The sequence below is a fragment of the Ursus maritimus genome, assembly GCF_017311325.1.
Source record: "Ursus maritimus isolate PB19 chromosome X unlocalized genomic scaffold, ASM1731132v1 scaffold_X1, whole genome shotgun sequence".
NCBI classification, from domain to species: domain Eukaryota; kingdom Metazoa; phylum Chordata; class Mammalia; order Carnivora; family Ursidae; genus Ursus; species Ursus maritimus.
Window position 1 is genome coordinate 27,042,433 of NW_024423319.1, and position 25,575 is coordinate 27,068,007.

At 41.6% G+C, this 25,575-nt stretch overlaps 1 long non-coding RNA gene across 3 annotated transcripts in view; it reads left to right on the plus strand.

The window, feature by feature from the left end:
• The window catches only part of LOC103680227, a 77,304-nt gene that overhangs the window by 41,275 nt on the left and 10,454 nt on the right, over nt 1–25,575 (plus strand). For all 3 annotated transcript variants that reach the window (XR_005834504.1, XR_005834503.1, XR_573082.2), the window contains exons 3-4: nt 21,164–21,419; nt 25,187–25,324. This is a non-coding gene — a long non-coding RNA (uncharacterized LOC103680227). The remainder of the gene's footprint in view (nt 1–21,163; nt 21,420–25,186; nt 25,325–25,575) is intronic.

The following is a 25,575-nucleotide window of genomic DNA, read 5'->3' on the forward strand; positions in this document are numbered from 1 at the left end:
CTAGCTATTGTTAGGAAAGGTCATTTATTACTGTTTAGTAAACCCTCAGTCAAGAGACCCTTCAGATGTGTATCAGTGGGCCATATGCTTAAAGGATGATTCCTAACATGTATCTTGAGGGGGGCGGGTAGAGATAAAGGGAGCTTCCAAAGGAATTTCTATGTGTTTAAAGTAGACTCACAGGATCCTGGAGGATAGGGTTAAGATTGCCTTTTGCCCTTAGCCAAGTGTCTACATCGAGGCAGTTGAGTCCCTAGAGGAATGTCATTCTGCTTGTTTCAAGGACTTGTCAATGGGCTTTGTTTCCCACATCTCCAACTACTTAACTCTGGTGTAGTGAGAAAGCAGTCATGCACAATACATAAACAAATGGGTATAGTTGTGTTGCAATAAAATTATTTTTATTCATTACATCCACTAATAATCAGTGGGAGCCAGAGGCCTGAGTTTTCAGAGCTCAAGAAGGCAGTGGGGGAGCAGGGACTTCATTATCCTCTGGGGAGAGGGCATACAGCACAGAGATAGGGTATGAAGGTGGGTGTAAGGGATTGACTCCTGAATGGGAAGCAGCTTAAAGGGGAGCATTGTGAGCTGCGGAGGAGAAAGGAGGGAAGAATTAGGGAAGAGTTCTGTAAATTATTTGCAACTTCACACAGGTGTGCCCCTTCTGGGTTCTAGGGGATCCTGATGTATTGCCCTCCTCAGTCCTCAGGACAGCCAGGCAAGGACTAGTGTGGCTGAGCCCCTAGGCTAATCATCTCTATCCATGAGCCATCTATCTATTTACCACAGTGTGCCCTAAAAAATCAGTTTCCATGAGGACTGTTTTAAAAAAAAGGCCCCAAATGGAGTCAATTGCAAACCTAGACTTAATTGCAAGATTAACGTGACCTTTAACCAGTCATTCTGGAATTTCTGGATCAGCACTAGTGAAGTAATCTTCTTGATAAGACCCCTTGCCCTTCTTCCTAAGGGAAGGTGATCTTACCTGAAACAATCCTTTCTTTTGCTAATAACTTCCTTGTTTCTGCCTATACAAACCTTCGTTTTGTACAACCCTTTTGTACAGCGCCTTTCTACTTGCTAGATGGGATACTGCCTGATTCATGAATTGTTGAATAAAGCCAATTAGCTCTTCAAATTTACTCAGTTAAATTTTGCTTCAACTGTACCATGACAAGAAATAGTCTGGGAAGCACCAAATTAGGAAATAAGGTGTACCCAGGGTACCACTCCTGATCTTTCCACCAACCTAATTGTATGTACAGCTTTGAAATACATGCCGGAAACCTTAAACCAAGAACTGCTTAAGGTCTTCCGTATAAGGTAATGGCAGACCGGGTAATTCAGACCAACCTTCCTTCTAAAGACAAGTAAAAAATGTGGACAAAGTCTATGAAAAAATATTTAAAAGCATCAAAAGAGCTACTGATGTTGTAGGCATTTTATTAGTTGAACATCAAGAAGATATTTAGGCAATAAGAGAATTTCATGACCTACTTTATGTCAGACATTTTTTTAAAAGATTTATTTATTTGAGAGAGAGACAAAGAGAGAGAATGAGCAGGAGGGGCAGAGGGAGAGGGAGAATCTCAAGCAGACTCCGCACTTAGCGTGGAACTTGACACAGGCTCCATCTCTCAACGCAGATCAGGACCTGAGCCGAAACCAAGAGTTGGATGCTTAACCTACTGTGCCACCCAGGTGCCCCATATGTCAGACATTTTAACATTTAAATAAAATGGATACATTCTTTGAAAACATAACTTATCAAAATTAATACAGAAAGAAAATAGCTCAAATAATATTAAAGTTTCAGGCCCAGAGCGCTTCACAATGGAGTTCGTATAAATACTTGAAGAAGAAATAGCTCCAGTCTCTTCCAGAGAGTAGGAATAGGATATTGTCCAACTTATTTTATGAGGCTGCTCTAACCTTGGTACCAGAACAACAACAAGGACAGTTTGAGAAAGGCAAAATGATAGGCAATTTCATTCACCAGCATAGGTACAAAACTCCTAAGCCAAATTTTAGCAAACCAAGTCCAGCAATATATAGAGGAAAGGATAATACATCTTGAATAGGTTGGGTTTATGCCCAGAAATGCAAGGATATTTTGACAAAAGAAGCAATTGTTTTAATTGGCCATATTAACATTTTTTTCTTTTTCACATTTTTATTTAAATTCTAGTTAGTTAAGATATAGTGTAATATTGTTTTCAGGAGGACAATTTAGTGATTCATCACTTACATATAACACCCAGTGCTCAATATGACAAGTGCCCTCCTTAATACCCATCACCTATTTAGCCCATCCCCACCCTCCTCCCTCCAACAACCCTCAGTTTGTGCTCTATCATTAAGAGTCTTATGGTTTGTTTCCCTCTCTTCCCCCCCTTCCCATATGTTCATCTGTTTTGTTTCTTAAACTCCACATATAAGTGAGATTGTATGGTATTTGTCTTTCTCTGCCTTTTTTTTTTTAATGATTTTTTACTATGTTATGTTAGTCACCATACAGTACATCCCGGGTTTCCAATGTAAGATCTCTGCCTGTCTTATTTCACTTAGCATAATCCACTCTAGCTCCATCCACGTTGTTGCAGATGGCAAGATTTCATTCCTTTTGATGGCTGAGTAATATTCCATTGTATACATATACCACTTCTTTATCCATTCATCAGTTGATGGACTTTTGGGCTCTTTTCCTAGTTTAGCTATTGTTGATAATGTTGCTGTAAACATTGGGATGTATGTGTCCCTTCGAATCTGTATTTTTGTATCCTTTGTTTAAATACCTAGTAGTGCAATTGCTAGGTCATAGTTTAGTTCTATTTTTAACTTTTTGAGGAACCTCCATACTGTTTCCCAGAGTGGCTGCACCAGTTTGCATTCCCACCAATAGTGCAAGAGGGTTCCCCTTTCTCCACATCCTCCCCAACACCTGTTCTTTCCTGTGTTGGATCAAGCCCTGAGTGGGGCTCTGCGCTTGGCAGGGAGTCTGCTTGAGATTCTCTCTCTCTCCCCTGCCCCTCCCCACTGCTCTCTCTCTCTCTCCAAAATAAGTAGGTGGATCTTTAAAAAAAGAAGAAGACTTAAACTAATGAAGAGATACACTGTGTTCATGGAGTAGAAGACCAAATATTGTTGTCAGAGGAAGTCATTGAGAGGATGTGACCACCCAAAGTAAGCTTTGTATATATGGAAGCTCCCTTGCTTATGAAGACTGCCTCCCACCAATCTGGAGCGCTCTGCCTCTTTCTTGGGTTTCTTCCTGCTCACTGTGTTTGTGTGTGGGGGGGAGGTGGTTTCAAATTTCACCCAGGGAATGAACCAACAATTGTAAAAAAGTAAAATGATCTATAGATTCAATTCAATGATCTATAGATGCAATGTAATCTGTAGATTACAACTAAAATCCCAGCAGGTTTTGTTTGTGGAATTTGACAAGCTAATTCAAAAACACACATGGAAATCCACAGGGCCAAGGATAGCCAAGGTACTGTTGAAGAACAGGGTGGGAGGAATTGCAATAGCAGATATCAAGACTCATTGTAAAGCTATATTGATTAATACATTGTGATATTAACACAAATAAAGATAAGTAAGCCAGTGGAGCAGAACAGAGAGCCCAGGAACAGACTGATTATTTTAAGTGCATTAAAATTATGAAATTCTTTTGGGGCACCTGGGGGGCTCAGTCAGTTAAGCGTCATTTGGCTCAGGACATGATCTCATGGGTGTGGAGTCGAGCTGCACATAGCACTGTGTGCTCAGCCGGGAGTCTGCTTAAAGATTCTCTCCCTCTGCCCCTCCCCCTACTTGCTCTTTCTTGTGCTCTCTTTCTCTGTCTCTCCAGAATAGATAATGCTAAGTGAAATAAGTCAAGCAGAGAAAGACACTTATCATATGGTTTCACTCATTTATGGTACATAAGAAATAGGAAGATCGGTAGGAGAAAAAAGGGAAGAATGAAGGGAGGGTAAACAGAAAGGGGAATGAACCATGAGAGACTATGGACTCTGGGAAACAAACTGAGAGCTTCAGAGGGGAGGGGGGTGGAGGATTGGGATAGGCCGGTGATGGGTATTAAGGAGGGCACGTATTGCATGGTGCACTGGGTGTTATACGCAAGTAATAAATCATGGAACTTTACATCAAAAACTAGAGATGTACTATATCGTGACTAACGTAACATAATAAAAAATTATTATAAAAAAATAAAGTGGCCTTTTAGTAAAAAAAAAAAAAAAAAGAACAAATAAATCTTAAAAAAAGGAAGGCACCTTAACTTTATTGCTGCCCCTGTAAGCTGTGATACAAATCTCACTCACATAAGTGACCAAGAACCAACTCAACTCTCTACACCATAAGTTTTTTTTTTACACTCAGTTCTTGTTTGTATCTGTAGTTTGTTTTCATTGTTACGTAGTAGTCCATTAGATGAATGTGGCATGTTTTTATTCATTCTACTTTTGAAGGACAGCTTCTGTTAAGCATGTACATATGTATATTATATATTATAGGGTACATGGGAAGGTATTTCTGCCAGATACACCTGTGTGGAACTGCTCACCCATGAAATACATATATTTTCAAATTTAGTAAATAATATCAGACAATTTTCAAAGGTGGTTGCAACAATTTACAGTCTCATTATTTCTCCATGTTCTTGTCAGCCATTGTTAGTGTCAGGCTTTTAATTTTCACCAATCAAGTGGGTGTACAGTAGCATCACATTGTGGTTTTAATTTGCATTTCTCCGGTTACTAATGAGGTTAAGCAAATTTTCATACGTTTATTATCTAGTTGGATTTACAGTTTTGTGGAGTGACTACTCCAGTCTCTAGCCTGTTTTTCTATTATGTTGTCTTTTGTCTTATTGATTTGTAGGAATTCTTTATTTTGGAAAATAGCCTTTTTTTCTACTGGATTTATTGCAGATATCTACTCCATTCTGTGACTTGTCTTTTCACCTTATGGTATTTTCTTTTTTTTTTATTTAAAGGTTTTATTTATTTATTTGACAGAGAGAGAGACAGTCAGCGAGAGAGGGAACACAAGCAGGGGGAGTGGGAGAGGAAGAAGCAGGCTCCCAGTGAAGGAGCCTGATGTGGGGCTCGATCCCAGAACTCTGGGATCACGCCCTGAGCCGAAGGCAGATGCTTAACGACTGAGCCACCCAGGCACCCCACCTTATGGTATTTTCTGATAAAGAGAATTTCTTTCTTTCTTTCTTTCTTTCTTTCTTTCTTTCTTTCTTTCTTTTTTTGAGAGGGAGGGAGAGAGAGAGAAGATGGGGGGGCAGAGGGAGAGAAAGAATCTTAAGCGGGCCCTATTATGGTAAATAGTGGTATGGATGTAGACAGGGAGAAATCCTACTGGTCTGGTACGTGTTAGAGGATTGTCTGCTCAGCAACTGTGGGAGTAGAAGTCTGCATAAAGGTCCTGAACTGGGCAGAGGGCCATCCCTCACCTCAGTGGCTACTACGGTTAAGGACTGTGGGCTCTATGAGGGCTCCTTTATGTTGGGCTAAGAGATGGTATGTGAAGGAATCCTGGACTGAGCAGAGACCATACATGGTTGCTGGGCTGTGGTATGCATATGAGCACTGCTCTTGAAAGAAGAAGATTTGGAAGGAAAAAAATCGGTCAAGGAAAAGGGATTGTTGAAAATAAATTTATCACTTAAAATATTGCTGCAGAAACTCTAATAAGATACTAACAAAAGAATACCATCACGTATTAACCATGACCACATGGAATTTATCTTAGAAATGCGAAGATGCTTCAGTATAATGAAATATATTAGTATTGTAATATTCATTATATTAATAGGGGAAAGGTAGAAAACATCTGATCCTCTTGATATATGTCTAAAAAGACATCTGAGAGAATTCAATGTTTCCTTATGATAATGTTTTATAAAACCTTACTGAAACAGGAATAGATGGATATTGCCTTAATATGACAAGAAATACTGACCTCAAACAAAAAAAAACAGCATTATCTTTCATATTTTTTTTCTGAACTACCTACCTCGTGTCTGCTTTTATGGCTTAATTAGCAAGCAACTGGGCATGGCCTAAGAAAACAGTTACAGCTGGGGTGCCTGGGTGGCTCAGTGGGTTAAGCATCTGCCTTTGGCTCAGGTCATGATCTCATGGGTCCTGGGATCGAGCCCCACGTCGGGCTCCTTGCTCAGTGGGAAGTCTGCTTGTCCCTCTGCCTCTCCCTCTGCTTGTTCTCTCTCAAATAAATAAAATATTAAAAAAAATAAAGAAAATGGTTACAGCTTAGAATTTTTAAAAAACAACTTTAAATTTCAACCATCTTCTGGAATAGAGAGTAGCTTTTCAATATCTGGTTCTGCTGGCAGTCAGGCTGCTGCCCCTTCAGACAAATGTGTTGTGCGAATCTGGATAAATAAAGCTGCTCTGGAAGCCCTTTGGCGGGCTGAATGGAAGCTGGATTCTCTGGCTAGAAGTGGGGCAGCCGGCAAGCAGGAAGGTAAAGTGTTCTTTTTTTGTGGGTTGAGAATGTGAGAGAGAGGGAGTGTCACCATAAGGTTACTAAACAGAATTGAGAAGTGTTATGTAATGAATGGCCTAGGCTGGTGGGAAAGAAGGGAGAGAGAGGTTGTCTAGCACGGAGCCTATTGGATACTTGAAATACTTTAAGCTCTACCTCAAGGGTCAGAGCATAAGGAAGCGTAGGTGAAGCCATCAACTAGGATAGATGAAGTGCTCTATTCTGGAATCGCTAAGGATCTCAGCTCTTCATCCCCATTTTCCTCACCACCTAGGTTTCTACTATTTGGTTTGCTAGTTTAAAATGATACCCTTTGAGGAGCTCCTGGGTGGCTCGGTTGAGCATCTGACTCTTGGTTTCAGCTTAAGTCATGATCTCAGGGTCGTGAGATGGAGCCCTGCGTTGAGCCTGGAGCTGGGCATGGAGCCTGCTTGAGATTCTTCTACTCTCTCCCTCTGCCCCCCGCCTCACGCTTGTGTGCTCTCTGTCTCTCTGTCTCTTTCTCTCAAATGAAACAATAAATCTTTTAAAAAAATGATATCCTTTGACTCCCACCTATGGCCTATATGGCAATCATTGAGTTACTTCTACATTTCTCCTTCACTCCCGTTTGGTATTTCTACTTTGTCAGAGAGCACTTTTCACCTCTTGATTCTCATATTTGTTTTAGTCTTAGATTTATAATTAAACCTATTCAATTCTCATTATCTGTTCTTTTGCCAAAAATTTCCAATCTCTTAGTTGGGTGAAACTTGACCCCTAGTAGAATCCTCAGAAAGAGTTCTTGAATACAAAATATCTTCAGTTCTTGAAAGTTTAAAACTAGAATCCGTGGCACACAATTTTATTACTTGAGTTTCTTTAAAGTGTTTCTTCACTCTTGTCTTACTTTATATAATCCTATCAAGTGGTTTGATGCCACCTGATTTTCTTTTTTGTAGGTCACTTGTTTTCAGTTTTTATTCTTTTTGCCTGTAGATCCAAAGGATTTTTTTCTTTATCATTAATGTCTGTTTTATTAGACTGTCTCACAGTTGATGTTCAGTTATCCCAATTATAAAATGGACTCTTTATTTTTTATTTTTTAAAAAATTTTATTTTAAGTAATCTCTACACCCAGTGTGATGTGGGGCTCGAACTTATAACCCCGAGATCAATAGTCACATGCTCCACAGATTGAGCCAGCCAGGAGCCCCTAAAACGGGCTCTTTAAATATGTAGAATCAGGTGTTCTTTTACTCTAGAGTGTTTTGTTGAGATTTTAATTAAAAAATATTACTTCTGGGGTGCCTGGGTAGCGCAGTCGTTAAGCGTCTGCCTTCGGCTCAGGGCGTGATCCTGGCGTTCCGGGATCGAGTCCCACATCGGGCTCCTCGGCTGGGAGCCTGCTTCTTCTTCTCCCACTCTCCCTGCTGTGTTCCCTCTCTCGCTGGCTGTCTCTCTGTCACATAAATAAAATAAAATATTTAAAAAAATATATTACTTCTGTTCATTATTTGCTTTTTCTTTTCAAGAGATTCCAGATATATTATATCTAGCAGTTTCCTTTTTACCTCTTTATTTAGTTTTGGTTCTCCTGGCTCTTTTTCATTGTCATTATTTCTTTCCTTTCCTGTATTTTTTGATCATATCAGTTCTCCTTTGGCTACTTCATAATTTGCTCTTCTGAGATGATTTTGTCTTTTTCTTCAATTTTTTTTCCTGAGTTCAGTCAGCACTCACTTCACATTTTCCTATTTGTTCCTATTCTGATTTGTTGAATTTCTGATTCATAGTATTCTTTCATATCTGTAATTGCTTGTTTAATATATTTAACTCATTTTTTTTTCTTATAGTAGCTTTGGGCCGATGTTGGGTTCCTTTTCTAGTCATTATAAAGTGTTGTGGGAGTTCTTGGTTCAGCAGTAATAGTTGATGCAATAGAGGAAAAGGAGTTTAGATGCCTTATTTGGTTTATTGGTTCAAGAGCACCCTCTTCTGTTGACATGATGAAGTACAGTTTCTTTAATAAATGATGCTTTTTGGGGGGAAGGATCTTTGAACTTCTGATTCTGTGATGCTATTCCTCCAATAGATACTTCTCCCTTCCAAGTTACTGCCTTCTTTCTTAAACCTTTTGTTCAGTGCAGTTTTGAGGCACCTTCCTTTTGACTCTTAGTGTTCAGATCCACCAGATCTCAAACCTGTTCTTAGTATTTACTTAGTCACGGTGTGACTGTCTCCTGAGTATGAAATCTAAGTGATGTTATCATGTTTTACCACTGCTGGTGCCCTGAAGAAGCCTCCTCTCTTCCTCACAATTCCTTTAAAGATTTTATTTATTTGAGGGGCTCCTGGGTGGCTCAGTTGTTAGGCGTCTGCCTTCGGCTCAGGGCATGATCCTGGCGTTCTGGGATCCAGCCCCGCTTCAGGCTCCTCGCTGGGAGCCTGCTTCTTCCTCTCCCACTCCCCCTGCTTGTGTTCCCTCTCTCGCTGGCTGTCTCTATCTCTGTCAAATAAATAAATAAAATCTTTAAAAAAAGATTTTATTTATTTGAGAAAGAGAGAGTGTGTGCGTGTGTGCACGAGTGGGGGGGAGGGGCAAAGGGAGAGGGAGAGAGAAAAATCTCAAGCAGACCCCCTGCTGAGCGTGAAGCCCAGTGTGGGGCTCAATCCTGCAACCCTGAGATCATGACCCGAGCCAAAACCGAGAGTTGGATGCATAACCGACTGAGCCACCCAAGTGCCCCTCTTCCTCACAATTCCTGTCTGATATTTCATATAAATGGAAATATATAATATGTGGTCCTTTGTGACTGGCTTCTTCACTTGGCATAATGTCTTCAAGGTTCATCCGTGTTGTAGCAGGCCATAGTTTATGTTAGGGTTCATTCGTTGTGTTATGTATTCTGTGGTTTTTGACAAATGTGTAATGACATGTATCCTCCATTATATGTTATACAGAATAGTTCACTGTTCTAGGGGTGCCTGGCTGGCTCAGTCAGAACAGCATACAACTCTTGATCCGGGGGTCATGAGTTCAAGCTCCATGGTGGGTGTAGAGATTACTAAAAATTAAAAAAAAAAAGAGTTCACTGCTCTAAAAATCTTCTGTGCTCCTATTCCTTTCTCCCTCCCCAAGCCCCTGGCAACCACTGATCTTTTTACTGTCTCCATAGTTTTCCTTTCTCAGAATGTCATATATGTAGTTGGATTCATAGAGTATATGGCCTTTTCAGATTGGTTTCTTTCACTTAGTAATATACATTTAAGATTCTTCCATGTCTTTTTTATAGCTTGATAGTTCATTTCATTTTTTAACACTGAATAATAGTCCATCGTCTGGATGTACCACAGTTTATTCTTTAATTTTTAATTTAATTAATTTAGTTTTTAAAGATTTTTATTTATTTATTTGAGAGAAAGAAAGAGAGCATGAGAGGGGGGAGGGTCAGAGGGAGAAGCAGACTCCCTGCTCAGCAGGGAGCCCGACTTGGGACTCAATCCCAGGACTCCGGAATCATGACCTGAGCCGAAGGCAGTTGCTTAAATAACTGAGCCACTGAGGCGCCCGTAATTTTTATTTTTTAAATAATTTATTTATTTGAGACAGAGAGCACAAGCAGGGAGGAGGATCAGAGGGAGAGGGAGATGTAGGGAGCCCAACGTGGGGCTTGATCCCAGGACCCTGAGATCATGACTTGAGCCGAAGGCAGACATTTAATCAGCTGAGCCACCCAGGCGTCCCTGGATGTACCACAGTTTATTTATCCACATTCACTTTTTGAAGAACATCTTGGTTGCTTCCAAGGTTTAGCAATTATGAATGAAGCTGCCTTGTTCTTTTTTTCTGTGTTTCCCATATTTTTCTTCAATTTTGAAAGCTATTTTCACCTGTATAGAATTGGTGTGACTAAGTTGGCATTAAAAGTATACTTTTAATACTTTAAAGATCTCTTTCTAGGGGTGCCTGGGTGGCTCAGTCGGTTGGGTGTCTGCCTTCAGCTTGGGTCATGATCCCGGAGTCCTGGGATCTGGGATTGATCCCCACACTGGGCTCTCTGCTCAGCAGGGAGCCTGCGTCTCCCTCTCCCTGTCTTTGTGCCTGCTGTTCCCCCGCTTGTGCTCTTTCTCTCTGTCAAATAAATAAATAAATAAATAAATAAATAAATAAATAAATATATCTTTAAAAAAAAAGATCTCTTTCTATTATCTTCTGGCTCCTTGGTCTGCAGTTGAGAAGATAGATTTATTTGAACAATTTCCTTTAGTTTCTCTTCTGGTTAATTGATTCTGTTTTTAGCTGTGTTTAATCTTCTCTGAAACCTATCTACCAAGATCTTAATTTTGGTTATAATTTTCACTTGTATAATTTCTAGTTGGTTTCTTTTCTTTTTTTTTTTTAAGATTTTATTTATTTGAAAGAGAGACAATGAGCACCAGCAAGGGGAGCGGCAGAGGGAGAGGGAGAAGCAGACTCCTCGCTGAGCAAGGAGCCCGATGCGGGGCTCGATCCCTGGACCCCGGGATCATGACCTGAGCCGAAGGCAGATGTTTAACGAGCTGAACCACCCAGGTGCCCCTAGTTGGTTTGTTTTCAAAACCGTACTATCACTTTTCTAATTTCTAGTTCCTTGAGAAATGTTTAAATAAGGCTTTGCTCAGTATTAGCACCCTAATGAGTCTGTTTCTATTGTCTACCGTTTCTGATGGTTCTTGCTCATTGAGTGTTGTCTCTCACTGTGGATCTGGTTACCTTTACTTATGTGTTGGATGTCATATTTGAAAATTGTTTATAGAAATAATTTGAAGTCTGGGATATTCTCTTTTCCTAGAAAAGATTTGTTTGCTCCTCTCCAGGTGCCTGGAGGTACTAAGAATATGAGATAACCTTAATCCAAGTTTAAACCTTGATGTTTTCCGAGCTGTTTAAATGACAAAATTGAAATGTAGACTTAAGGAAGACTGATTTAATTCTGGGTCATCCTTACTCCCAGAGTGTAATCCTTTAGTTTCCAAGCCCAAAGCAGGGAATAGTTTACCCCAGATTCCAACTCTTGTACGCCTAGTTCCATGAGGCTACTGAAAGAGCAACTCAGCTTCTCAGATGCATCTTGGGAGTAGGCAAACACCCTTAGGATAAAAGCATCCCTGCATGCTTCGCAAACCTCTGTGGGTTTCTTCCCTCTCTCAAATCTCACACCAGTCACCTGGTGTCTCACCTGAAGGCATTAGCAGTCTGGAAGCGATGCTTGAGGACTTTTTGTGTCCCCATTTCCAGAGTGCAGTCCTCTGAGTGCTGTCTCCAGAATAGGGTCTGTGTTGCACTAGGAGTCCCACTTTGGCTGGTACTCACCTCCAATTGAGCTCCATCTCTTTGGTTCCCAGTTCCCACTATAAGCAGTGCTTGCCTGTCCACGGTTTCCTGTGTGTGTGTGTGTGTGTGTGTGTGTGTGTGTGTGTGTGTGTGTGTGACAGAGAGAGAGAGAGAGAGAGAGAAAGAGGTTATCCAGGGTCTTGGGTCTACATTTCTGGTAGCTTCAGGTCACTAACTCATTGTCTCATCTGCTACCCGCCTTAAGGAGCACCTCTAGATTGGCAAATGCCTGTGGATAGAAGAGGCCCCTGGCTTACTTCTTTGTGTTCTGACCACACAAAACCCTCACCACTACCACCCTAGCCCAAGCTACCATCATCTCTCTCCTGGACGTAACTGGTCTCCCTGCTTCCACTTTTATTCCCCTATTCTCCATATGGAAATGACAGTGATATCTAAAAGAATAAATCAGACAGGAAACTTCTTTTTTTTAAACCTCCCAGTGGTGGGGCGCCTGGGTGGCTCAGTCAGTTGAGCATCTGACTTGATTTCTGCTGAGGTGGTGGTCTCAGGGTCATGGGATCCAGCCCTGCATTGGGCTCCCCCTCTGCACTCAGCAGGGAGTCTGCTTTTCTCCCTCTCCCTTTGCCCCTCCCCCCCATGCACACACACTCTCTCTATATAAAATAAATAAATAAATCTTTTTTTAAAGTAAAAATAAAAAATAAAACCTCCCAGTGGCTTTTAACCCCACTCAGAATAAAATTCAAAGTCCTTCCCATGACCTGTAAGGACTTACATAACCTGGCCCCTAGTTACCACTCAGATCTTAACACCTGCACTTCAGTCACACCAGCTTCCTTGCTGTTCCTCAAACACACCAAACATGCTTGAGCCTTAGAGCTTTGTACTTACTTCCTGTAATGCCCTGATATTCACATGGCTGCTTTGTTCACCTCCTTTAAGTTTCCGATCAAGTTTCACCTATCAGAAAGGCCTTCCCTGACCACTCTATATAAAACAGCATTCCTCTCCCTTTATTCTCTATCCTCTGATCCAGGCTTCTTTTCTTTTCTTTTTTTCAGGTTTTATTTATTTGGGAGAGAGAGAGCATGTGCGTGCACACACATGGACGGGGGCGGGGGAGAGGGAGAGAGAGATAGAGAATCTCAAGCAGACTCCCTGCTGAGCATGGAGCCCAATGTAGGGCTTGATCTCACGACCCTGAGATCATGACCTGAGCCAAAATCAAGAGTTGGACTCTTAACTGACTGAGCCACCCAGGTGCCCCCAGCTTTATTTTCTTTATAGCAGTTGTCATCAATGTCATATTAAATGTTTATTTGGTTTTTTTAAATGCTCTTTTTTTTCCTCCCATTAGATTGTGAGCTCCACCAAAACAGGAACTTTATTTTTTATGTCTAACATCTTAAACAGTGCCTTGCCCATTATAGGTGCCATGAAATACAGTATTAATGAAGAAATTGTGTAAAACCTATATAGGGAAACTAATTTTTCCAGAGGACATCAAAAGGTTGAATTTTGTGAGGGTATTGATTACTCCTAAATTGATTTATAAATTTATAGCAATTCTGATTTTATTTTCTTTTTTTAAGATTTTATGTTTAAGTAATCTCTACACCCAACATGGGGCTTGAACTTACAACCCTGAGATCAAGAGTTGCATGCTCTACCAACTGAACCAGCCAGGTGCCCCTATAGCAATCCTGATTTTAAAACCCCATAGTACTTTTGGGATAGTTGAAAAAATGATCTTAAAGATTCATCTAAGTAGGGGCTCCTAGGTGGCTCAGTCAGTTAAGCATCTGCCTTTGGCTCAGGTCAGGATCCCAGCAGGGTGCCTGCTTCTCCCCCGCACCCCTCCTCATGCTCTTTCTTGCTATCTCTTGCTTTCAAATAAATAAATAAAATCTTTGAAAAAAAAAAGATTTGTCTAAGTAAAAACATGCAAGAATATCTGGGAAAGTTATGAAAAATAAATTAGTGGGAAATCTAGCTGTACTAGGTATTAAAACAATTGTAAGGTTACAATTTTAACAGTATGATATGGTAATTAAAATAGTAAGAAACAGGGGTGCCTGGCTGGTGGTAGAACGTGCAACTCTTCATCTCAGGGTCATGAGTTCAAGCCCCAAGTTGAGTGTGGAGCCTACTTAAAAAAAAGAAGCAGAATAGAAGGTTTAGAAATAAACCAAGTGCAAACAACAATTTAGATTTTGATAAAGGTAGCATTTTGAAATCAGTAGAGAAAAGATAACATTGTCTAGTGAAGGTGTCTGGAAAACTAGCTAGCCAGTTGGAAAAATAAAGATGATGTACTACCTCATTCCTTATTCCAAAATACATTGAAATGTACCAAAGATATAATAGAACCATAAAAATAGTATAAGAAAAAAAATGGGTGAGGCTTTTGTAAGCATGGCACAAAACCAAGAAGCTCTAAGAGCAAAAAGACATAAATTCAACTACATAAAAAAACCTTTAAAACCTGCAAAGCATAGAACACCATAAATAAAGATTAAAAAACCAGGGGCGCCTGGGTGGTGCAGTCAGTTAAGTGTCTGACTCCTGACTTTGGCTCAGGTCTTGATCTTAGGGTCATTGCGTAGAGCCCTGGGAGCGGGGAGTCAGCTTGAGATTCTCTCCCTCTCCCTCTCTCTCCCTCTGCCCCTCTCCCTGCTCTCCTGCTCTCTCTCTAAAATAAAGAAAAAAAATAAATCTTAAAAAAACAAAACAAATTGGGGTGCCTGGGTGGCTCAGTTGGCTAAGCAACTGCTTTCGGCTCAGGTCCTGATCCTGGTATCCCAGGATGGAGTCCCTCATGGGGCTCCCCGCTCAGCAGGGAGTCTGCTTCTCCCTTAGACCCTTCCCCCTCTCGTGCTTGTTCTCTCTCTCACTCTCTCTCAAATAAATAAAATCCTTAAAAAAATAAAATAAAATCTCAAAAAACCCAAACAAATTGATAAGATATATTTGCAACACATAGGACAGACAAGACTTTACTTATTACAAAAAAGAACTCTTACAAATCAATAAGACCAACAACACATTAGAAAAATGGACAAAGGATATGAGAATATACAAATGGTTAATGAATATATGAAAGATACTCCACCTCATTAATAACCAAAGAAATACAAATCAAAATATTTCATTTGACCTATCAGATTGGTAAAGATTCAAAATATTGACAATTTCCAGGGTTGGCAAGGGTGCAGAGAAACAGCCACCGAACACTGTGGTGGGATTATACACTGGGTCAGTATTGTTGGAAAGCGTTTTGTATATCTATAAATATTTTGTATCTATAGATATTTTAAAGGTCCAGACTCTTTGACCGAGCCACTACACTTTGGTGAATCTATTGTGCAGAAATACTTAAAGCTGGATATATAGTATTGATCATTGTGGAATTATTTGCAAAGATGAAAAATTGATGAAAAACCCTTCAATATAGGGGACTGGTTAAATAAATCGTAGTAACCCATGTAGTAGAATTCTACATAACAGTGAAAAGAATTAGGTAAGTTGCTATTGTCACATTTTAAACCTTCTTTTAAATTAATAAACTTTATTTTTAGAGCAGTTTTAGGTTTACAGTAAAATTGAGCAGAAAGTACAGAGCATTCTCAAATACTCCCGGTCCCCACACATGCACAACCTCCCCCCCCCACACACAATTGACATCGTATAACATAGTGGTATATTTGTTACAACTGATGAACCTATGTTGACACATCATTATCACCCAAAGTTCATAGTTTACCTTAGGGTTCATTCTTGGTGTTGGACAGTCTATATATTGTATGGATTTTTAAAAGCAAGTGTAAAAATAAATAGCATGAGTTCAGTATTATAAACAACATTATATATAAACATATCTGTGTGCATATAACATGTGTGTGTGCATGTAAAATTCGAATGAGAATTGTCCTGTTTTGGAATTTTGCTAATGCTCAAAGCTGAGGTCCACTTCCTCCTCCTTCTCCTCCTCCTGCAGGTTTCAGAGCAAGGTTTAATGCTCTGTGCATTCAAACATGAAAGCTATTTTCAGAAACAGAGTCCTAAGTCATGCTGTCAATTTCCTTGAGGTGCATCCTGAGGGCGTGGGCTGGTCCAGGCACGGCAGGAACTAGCATGGAAGGAGAGCAGCACCAGTGGACACCAGAGGGGTATGAAGAGGGTCAGTTTCATCATCCGTAAACTTGCCCTTGGTGTAGGGCACCCAGTCCAGAATCAGCCACCAGTCCGTGGCCCACACCAGCCCCACAGTGTGAGGTCCACTTTCTAAAGAATGGACCAAGGACCAGCCAGGCACCCCCTCCAGCACTCACAACAATATGGAATTGCTTCTTCAGCCATCATCCTTACCACCTCACTAAGTCCATACGAAGAGAAGACCAGAAATCGGAGGCGAATTCGTTGATACACAAACCAGACATCAGATTCAGGAGTTGACAGACTAAGGTGATGAATGCTGTGGTTTTCCTGTTCAAATGTGGGGGATCCAAGAGAACCCCTCAAAGCGAGGGTGGCTGTTGAGCTGCAGAAGTAGGTAAACTCCTGGGAGACGTCAAGAGAGGGAAGGAGAATTGGATAAGGAAAACTTCAGACGATGATACACATTTCACACCTGTGAAAAGAAATGGCGGGAGGGGAGGTGCACAACTGAGCAGGGAGAGCGTGCAGATGGCGATGCAGCTATGACATCTTCAAAGGGGGCAGAAAGTACGATTCGGCAGAAAGAACCTGAAACAACAATGCAGAGCTGACAAAGTTTCAGCCAGCCCAGTGGTGAACTTTGGAGCAGAGATTGCCCGTTAGAGGAATCCCATATCGGGCAGAAAATGGACGGGTCCTCGTACCCCTGCCATGCTCAGTTGTCATTGGCTGGAGGATGCCCAGAAAGAGCATCTTGGTTAAAACACTGCAGTGGATCCTGAAGGTGCTACAGCTGGAGGCTGTCAGCTACCTTCACTCCTTGCAGCTAACTGGCAAATTCTTTCTTGAAGGGAGAGCCTGCCACAGGGGACTACCTGGGAGCGCCACCAGAGTGGAGGGTGGTGAAAGAATTTTTGAGAACTTGACACTTGCCTCCTGGAATTTGAGGGCACCTGTGAACATAGGGAATGATTCTGACTTCTGCCCCTGAGAATGCTGCCCGTGGAATAAAATAACCTATGACAGCAGGGTAAGGAGAGAAGGCAGAAGTGGGGGAGCTTGTTCTCGCACCGGTAGGCATGGTGAGGATCGTTGAGTCTCCCAAGCAACAAGTAGGCACCTCCAAATGAAGCTGGACTCCAGCTGTTGCGAAGTTATCCTGCTTTCAGCAGGCAACCTGTTGAGGTGAGGGGTCCCCAGTAGTAAGAGGCCATGAGGTATACTATCAGGGATAGGAACTGAAGGAAGGTTGCAAGTAAATCAGCAAGATAGCCCAGTGTTCAAACTGGGGAACTGTGCAATGTGGAGATTTTTTGGCATCTCTGAAGAATCTATGTATGTGTCTTCCTAACCTCTACCTCCCCAAAAGCAAGCATTAGGAGTATCTGCCACACCGAGGACATCAAGGCCAGCCTATAATAGGCAGGAGAGAGCTACAAAAGAGGCCAGATAAGTAAAATAAAAACAAAAACAAAACATCAAAAACAAAACACTTGGGAATGCCTGGGTGGCTTAGTCAGTTAAGCGGCTACCTTCAGCTCAGATCATGATCCCAGGGTCCTGGGATCGAGTCCTGGATCATGCTCCTTGCTCAGTGGGGAGCCTCCTTCTCTCTCTGCCTGCTGCTCCCCCTGCCTGTGCTCTCTCTCTCTCTCTCTGACAAATAAATAAAATCTTTTTTTAAAAAAAGGAAAACAAAACAACAGAAACAAAGCACTTGGCTCCTTTCCTCTAACCCCCCACCGCCCCTTACCCTAGGGGACCCAGAACCAGCTGAGCAAGGGGAAGGAGAATGAAAGAGCGATAGAGGTCAGGCCTGACCTGGGATGGGAAAAGATACTGTTTGAGCAGAATGGTTCGAGGCAAAGCTTTTTTTTTTTTTTTAAAGATTTTATTTATTTGACAGAGAGAACACCCACAAGCAGAGGGAGCGGCAGGCAGAGGGAGAGGGAGAAGCAGACTCCCTGCTGAGCAGGGAGCTTGAAGTGGGGCTTGATCCCAGGACCCTGGGATCACGACCCGAGCCAAAGGCAGACGCTTAACCGACTGAGCCACCCAGGTGCCCTGGGACAAAGCTTTTTTGTATTTACAATCCCCCAAATTAAAAATGTTCAGAAAATCAATTATATAGCCATAGATCTAAATGTACACTGAAAAAAATTTGGAAAGATACATATCAAGCTGTTGTTTATGGTAATTACTAGGAATTTAGGGGAAGTTAAGGGTGGGCACAATTTTATTTTTTACTTTATATGCTTCTGTATGAGTTTTATTTCATCAAGCACTAATTAGTTTTAAAATTAAGTTAAACAAGTTGTTTGAAATGAACTAACTGAAAAGTATTTGATTGATGATTAACTTATTGTACACATTCATGAAGCTCAATGGATCTCAAGTAGGATAAACATAAAGAGAGCCACAAATACATACATCATAGTAAAATCAATTCATTCTCTATATTTTTGAGGGTTTTTTAGTGGTTGTTAAAGGTTTATTCTCAATTTCTGGGAAGATGGCACCTTGAACAAATGTCCCTAGCACACTCTTTCTACTCAGTTCTGCTTGAGAATAACCCAACAGCCAGTGTAGGCAAGGTGATGGAGCCTGGAAGCTGCATCTAAGGCCGTATTTCTTTTAGGATCCTCTAGTGGGGATGAAGAACAGATTCAAGCCAAGGTCATGCTCTTCTTGGGCAGCCTCCAGCTAATGAGTAAGCATGGCAGGGGTGCTAGTGCCTGACCATTTTTGCCCAGTGTAGGACACTTCAAATAGGAGATCTTGTCTCTGGAGTTACTCTTTCGGTTGGCTGAGACTGTTCTATCCCCTTAAAGCTGGGTGAGAGTCAAGGGATAGTGGAAGAGGACAGGGCAGATCTGTTGGAAACCTGGGATAATGACAGTGATTTTGTGGTTCTCTGAGAAAGTTCACCCTGTTGTATGAAGCCTGGGCCTGCCTACCTGCTTTCCTGAGGTCTTACAGCAGCCTGATTCAGCTGACCATGGTGGACCTCCAGGAAAACTATTTTGTTGGTCTGAATTCCTACGGTTGGAAGAGATTTCCAGTTGTATTCAGGGAGACATGGGACAGAGGGGCTTCCTCCCTGTGCCTCACAAAGGCATAATGGCTCTTCATCTAGTTTATTTCTGACCCACAAAAACAAAAACTACTTAACCTTCTACCATTCATTGGTTTACCACTGCTCGGGAGATGTTAATTGTCTGACCTAATTGCTAAGGAGTCAAAATCACAAGAAGGCAAAGAGAAATAACCCATTTAAGGAAAATGATTAACTAGAGGGAGGAAGACTAACTTGAACAATTAGACAGGTGGCTCCCATTAATGTAGAAAGGAAGAGTCAGAAGAGAATTATTAAATAATTAAATTAATATTTGTAAAATGTTTAGAACAGTTCCGGTCGTATACATGTTTGTTAAATAATAAACTATAACAAGAAGTAATGAGAACTCCCAAGGATGTGGAATTGGAGCACAAAAAAGACTGCAGAACCAGAAAGTATGATTTTAGAATTTAAAAATCCAGTACAAAAATCTTGCAAGCTTCCAAGCAGAAAGAACATATTCGGCTTCTTTTTTTTTTTTTTAATTAAAGATTTTATTTATTTATTTGACAGAGATAGAGACAGCCAGCGAGAGAGGGAACACAAGCAGGGGGAGTGGGAGAGGAAGAAGCAGGCTCATAGCGGAGGAGCCTGATGTGGGGCTCGATCCCATAACGCTGAGATCACACCCTGAGCCGAAGGCAGACGCTTAACCGCTGTGCCACCCAGGCGCCCCTGAACATATTCGGCTTCTAACTGATTTGGACAATAGGAAGTATTAGTGGATGGTTGGAAGCAAGGAGTACCGAGAAGCCAGAGTATTTCTTCACCTCCCACTCTGCCTCAGATAGCATCTCTAGTAGTGATTACAGCTCCTCTGTGGCCCCAACTCCTACCAGACAGGTTTACACTGGGTGACCCTGGCCCCTGGGCTCCAGTAGAACCACTTCCTGCCTTTGACCCTCCCCAGCCTAGGGGCCATAGTTGCTCCCTGCCATTCTTAATCTCTGGGCTGTCCCTTATTGTCCCCTGTTTGGTTTATCAATTCTTCCATTATCTGTGTAATCCATTCCCTGTATTTTTATATTCCCTTTATTTTATTTATTTATTTATTTATTTAGTGATCTCTACACCCAACATGGGGCTGAACTCATGACCCCAAGATCAAGAGTCGCATGCTCTTCCAACTGAGCCAGCCAGGTGCCCCGTATATTCCCTCTATTTTATTTTATTTTGTATTTTTGTAAAGATTTATTTATTTATTTGAGAGACACACAGAGAGAGTACAAGCAGGTAGAGGGGCAAAGCGAGAGGGGGAGAGAGAATCCCAAAGTAGACTCCCCGCTGAGCGCAGAACCCAACATAGGGGGCTTGATCCCAGGACCTGAGCCGAAATCATGACCTGAGCCGAAATCAAGAGTCAGATGCTTAACTGAGCAACCCAGGCGCCCCTCCCTCTATTTTAAATACTCAGAGCTGTTTCTATTTTCTGGGTTGAACTCTGACTGACACTCTTACAAAGGAAAATAAACCAGGATTAGAGGGTTTTTTTAAAAAAATAAGACCGGCTTTTTAAAAAAGATTTTATTTATTTATTTGAGAGAGAGAGTGTGAGAGTGTAAGTGAGGGAGCATGAGTTGGGGTTGGGGGGCAGAGGGAGAAGCAGATACCCACTGAGCTGGGAGCCTGGTGTGGGGGCTTGATCCCAGGACCCTGAGATCATGACCTGAGCTGAAGGCAGATGCTTAACTGACTGAGCCACCCAGGTGCCCCAGGATTAGAGTTTTAATATATGACACAGAAAGCTGGAAAACACTGGAATACCATCTATAGAATGTTGGGAGTAGAGAACTGCTGGCTGACAATCCTATACTAGGCCATGACAGGCTGCTTCCAAAATGGCTCCCAATAATCTTCACCTCCTGGTATTCACTCCCTATGTAATTCCCTCTTGTGTGTGTATTGGTCCTAGTGACTTGCTTATCACAGACTATGGCAAAAATGATGGGATGTCACTTTCATAATTAGGTTATGAAAAACTGTGGCTTCTGTTCTGCTTACATTCCCTCTCTGGCTGTTCTTGTACTCTGATGTAGAGAGCCATCTGGCAAAAAACTGAGGACCTCAGTCCAACAGCCAGCAAGGAACTGAATCCTGCCAAAAACCATGTGACTGAACTTGAACATGGATCCTGTCCCAGCTGAGCCTTGAGATAAGACTGCATACAGCCCCAGCTGATACTTCGATGGCAGCCTATGAGAGACCCTGAGTGGACACCTTGATGGAAATCCTATGAGAGATTGTGAAGTAGATGACTCAGTTAGGCCATGCCATTCTTGACCCGTAGAAGTGGTGAGATCATAAATGTGTGTTGTTTAAGCTAAGTTTTATTTTTTTAAAGGTGGAATTCAAGATTAAAAGCAATAAACAATACAAAAAGGGGCATAAATCGTTCAATCTTTAATGAAAGGATGAGCCATAAACCTTTATGTACTGAATTGTTATAGCAGCTTAAGATTTAAAGCAAAAGTCTTAGAAACACCAAGGAGATTTTGATAAAAACCACAACTATAATGGGAGATTATAATATACCTCCCTCAAAACTTAACTGATCAAGTACACAAAAAATAAGCTAGAAAACAGATGATTTGGGGGACACCTGGATGGCTCAGTCTGTTGAGCAACCAACTCTTGGTTTTTGCTCAGGTCATGATCTCAGGGTCATGGGATTGAGCCCCCTGTTGGGCTCCACGTGCAGCGAGGAGTCGGCTTGGGATTCTCTCTCTCCCTCTGCCCCCCACCCCTGTTTGTGCTTGCTAAATAAATATGTAAATAAATAAAAGCTTTAAAAAACAAAACAGATGATTTGATTAATATAAACAAAAAGCTCAATGTATGACTGTATATATATATCCATATGTACCTAGAAATGTAAATTATTTTCTAGTGTCCGTTAACTGTGTGCTTCATCACAGAGGAAAAACTTGATAAATTTAAGAGAAGAGAATTTCTTTTTTTTTTTAAAGATTATTTATTTATTTATTTGACAGAGAGAGAGAGAGACAGCCAGCGAGAGAGGGAACACAAGCAGGGGGAATGGGAGAGGAAGAAGCAGGCTCCCAGCGGAGCAGGGAGCCCGATGTGGGGCTCAGTCCCAGGACCCTGGGATCAGGTCCTGAGCCGAAGGCAGATGCTTAATGACTGAGCCACCCAGGTGCCCTGAGAATTTCTTTTTTTTGAGTAAGCTCTATACCCAACATGGGGCTTGGACTCAAAACCTTGAGATCAAGAGTCGTATGGTCTACCAACTGAGCCAGCTCAGCACCCTTGAGAGAGATTTTAGAGGCTGCATTTTCTCATTATAATCCAGTGAAATTGAAATAAATAATAAAAGATGGTCAAAATATCTTTACTAGTTAGAAACTGAGGAACATCAATTTAATCCTAGATTAAAAAGAAAATAAAAACGGAACTCATAAAAATTTTAGGAAGTAACAAAATGTGGATATACCAAATTCTATGGGATCACCTAAAACTTGATTTAGAAGAAAATGTACAGCTCTGGGGCTCCTGGGTGGCTCAGTCAGTTGAGCATCTGCCTTTAGCTCAGGTCATGATCTCAGGGTCCCGGGTTGGAGCCCCCACATCAGGCTCCCTCTGCTGCTCCCCCTACTTGTCTTCTCTCACTCTCGCTCTCAAATAAATAAATAAATGGAATCTTAAAAAAAAAAAGAAGAAAATTCACAGCTTTAAATCAGGAATCACAAAAGTCTAGGTAGGTGATGGAGATATAGGAAGTGGCTAGATATAAAAGTAGAGGTGGGGCCTGTGGAGACTTAGCAGGGACATGAAGTCCACCAGTCTGTGATACCCCATTTAAATGCTTTTAGTATTAACAAAGAAAAAACTGGAAAATATGGAAACGAATCTACTAAGAACACAGTGGCAAAGCTGCAAAATTAAGAGAAAACATAAACGGAATTAATAAAGATAAATCTCAAAATATCAGTGAAACAGAAAATTTTCACAGGTTGCGTTCCCTGGAAAACAGGTGCTGAGGAGGAAAGGATCCAGAAGGTCTATTGAGGAGGAACGTCTGTGAAGCAGAAGACGCAGGGCATGTTGTCGGCAATGCAGACCCGACCAAGGCTCTGCCAGCTCACTGGGGAGCTGCATAGCAAAGATGACCTGTTTGAAGGATCCCTCATTGGGCTGAAAGGCTATGCCCCAGTCCTTCCACCTTGCCCAGTCATTAGCCATGGGCGTCCCAAGAGCAGTGTGGCCCTCAGCTCCAAACCAGGTGGACTCTGAAGGTCCTAACAGCTGCCAGCACTCTTTGCAGCTGGACGGTTAGTCCTTTCTTTTCCTTTCCTTTTCTTTTTTTTTAACCTGATTTTTTAAAAAATATTTTATTTATTTATTTGACAGAGAGAGCGAGAAAGGGAACACAAGCAGGGGGAGTGGGAGAGGGAGGACCAGGCTTCCCACTGAGCGGGGAGCCCGATGTGGGGCTCCATCCCAGGACCCTGAGATCATGACCTGAGCTGAAGGTAGACGCTTAACCGACTGAGCCACCCAGGCACCCTCGGTTAGTCCTTTCTTGAAGTGGGGTCTGAGTGTTGCCTCTCTGCCCCCAAAACAATAAAAAGTGGTATAAAAAAGTTAATAAAGCCTCAATAAAACCAAAAGCTGGCTTTAAAAAATTAATTCAATTTATTAAAGCTTCCACCTTTTGTGTGTGTGCACAATTCGCAAAATTGTGCTGCAAGTGAAATATATGTGCACAGGTCTGCAAAGAGTGGACATTTAGGATATGTTGAATGGTATCAGGTAAAAACAAGTGGCCTTCAAAGACCTGCCTTCCACGGTGGGACCTTTAAGTCCCTCATCTTTTTAAACAGACTTTCAATGCCAGCCTTCCTTCCACTGCTTTGTAAATAAGGAACTGATTTTTAATGACCTGACCTTAAGAAAAGGCTACCCCTACTAGAAAACAATGTTCGTTTTATCAGTTCGAGGTTTCATTATCCCCCAAGATCAGGAAGAGCTGGGCTGGGACTTTGGACAGTGTATGTGAACGTGCGTTTGAACCCCTGAGGATTCAGAGATTTGGTGGACCCAGTTTGCCCCAACTGCCCAACTCACTGAGATTTCCTGCCGGTTTCTACACTGGCTTAACTGCCATAATTCAAATGGGAAAACCTCACAGTCATTCCAATTTTCTGGAGCTCTGTGATAACATTTAGTAACAGCTGATAGGATGTATTCCACACATTGTATTATGGAATTTCTTCAAGGAATTGCTAAAATATATGGAGCCAATTGTTTTGTAGTACTCCTGCATGTTTTATCTAGATTAGATTCTAGATTGTCAATAGATCCATTAAATGGCTCTGGAGATTTAGCACAGTAACTATTCAGAACATTTGACCTCAAATGGCAGAAATCGAAGAAACTGCACTGTCCAGTATGCTGATCGCTAGCCACATGTGGCTACTGAGCACCCAAAATGTTGGTAATCCAATTGGAAATGTGCTAGAAGTGTAAATACATGCAAGATGTCAAAGACTTGGTATGAAAAAGAAAACGAAATGTGAAATATCTCATAATTTTCATACTGATGAATATTGTATTTTGGATATATTAGAGCAAATATATTAAGATTTATTTGACCTGTTTCTTTTAACTCTTTTTAAAGTACCTACTAGTATTTAAAATCACACGTGTAGGGATGCCTAGCTGGCTCAGTCAGAAGAACATGGGACTCTTGATCTTCTGGTCATGAGTTTGAGCCCCACATTTGGTATAGAGATTGCTTAAATAAATAAACTTTTTAAAAAATCACACATGTAGCTCACATTTGTGACTTGCATCGTATTTCTATTGTACAGTGCTGCGCAAGATATTTGCTGTGAAGTTTCCTGAATCCCTGTTCTTTTTTTAAAAAAAGTATTTATTTTTTAAATTCCAGTATAATTAACATACAGTTTGAATTCAAGTTCTTTTGACTCACTCGGAGTTCGAACCAGCACAGCAATACTGGTAAACCCATCCTTATGGCTTGCTATGGCTTTAACTGTATAAGGGCTGATGTATGTCATTACTGTGTTTATCTTCAGGCCTCCGTAATCTTTTGATTAATGGGGAGGTAATGTGAAGATATCCAGAGTCTATCCACGCCGGAAAATGCACATCAAAGAGGGAAACATGATGGGAAGGTCATAAGCAGGGGCAGCTAAAAAACAACAAAACCCGCAGTAAGTTATCCTGCACCGCGTGTGATAATGGCTCCAGCAAGTCCTTTTGTTGGCCGACCTGTGAAGGCCAACCTTCTAGGTGTGCATTCAGCCGAGATCCTGCGGCTGTGTACCACTGTGTACCGCCCGAGCACTCGGCTGGACATCTGGTGCAGGAGGATGAACCAAGCGTTGGCGGCGGTGCGGCTGGAGCGGCTCCAGGAGGGACCAGGCACCGCGAGCCCGGCGCGGGGCGGGGGGGGGGGGGGGGG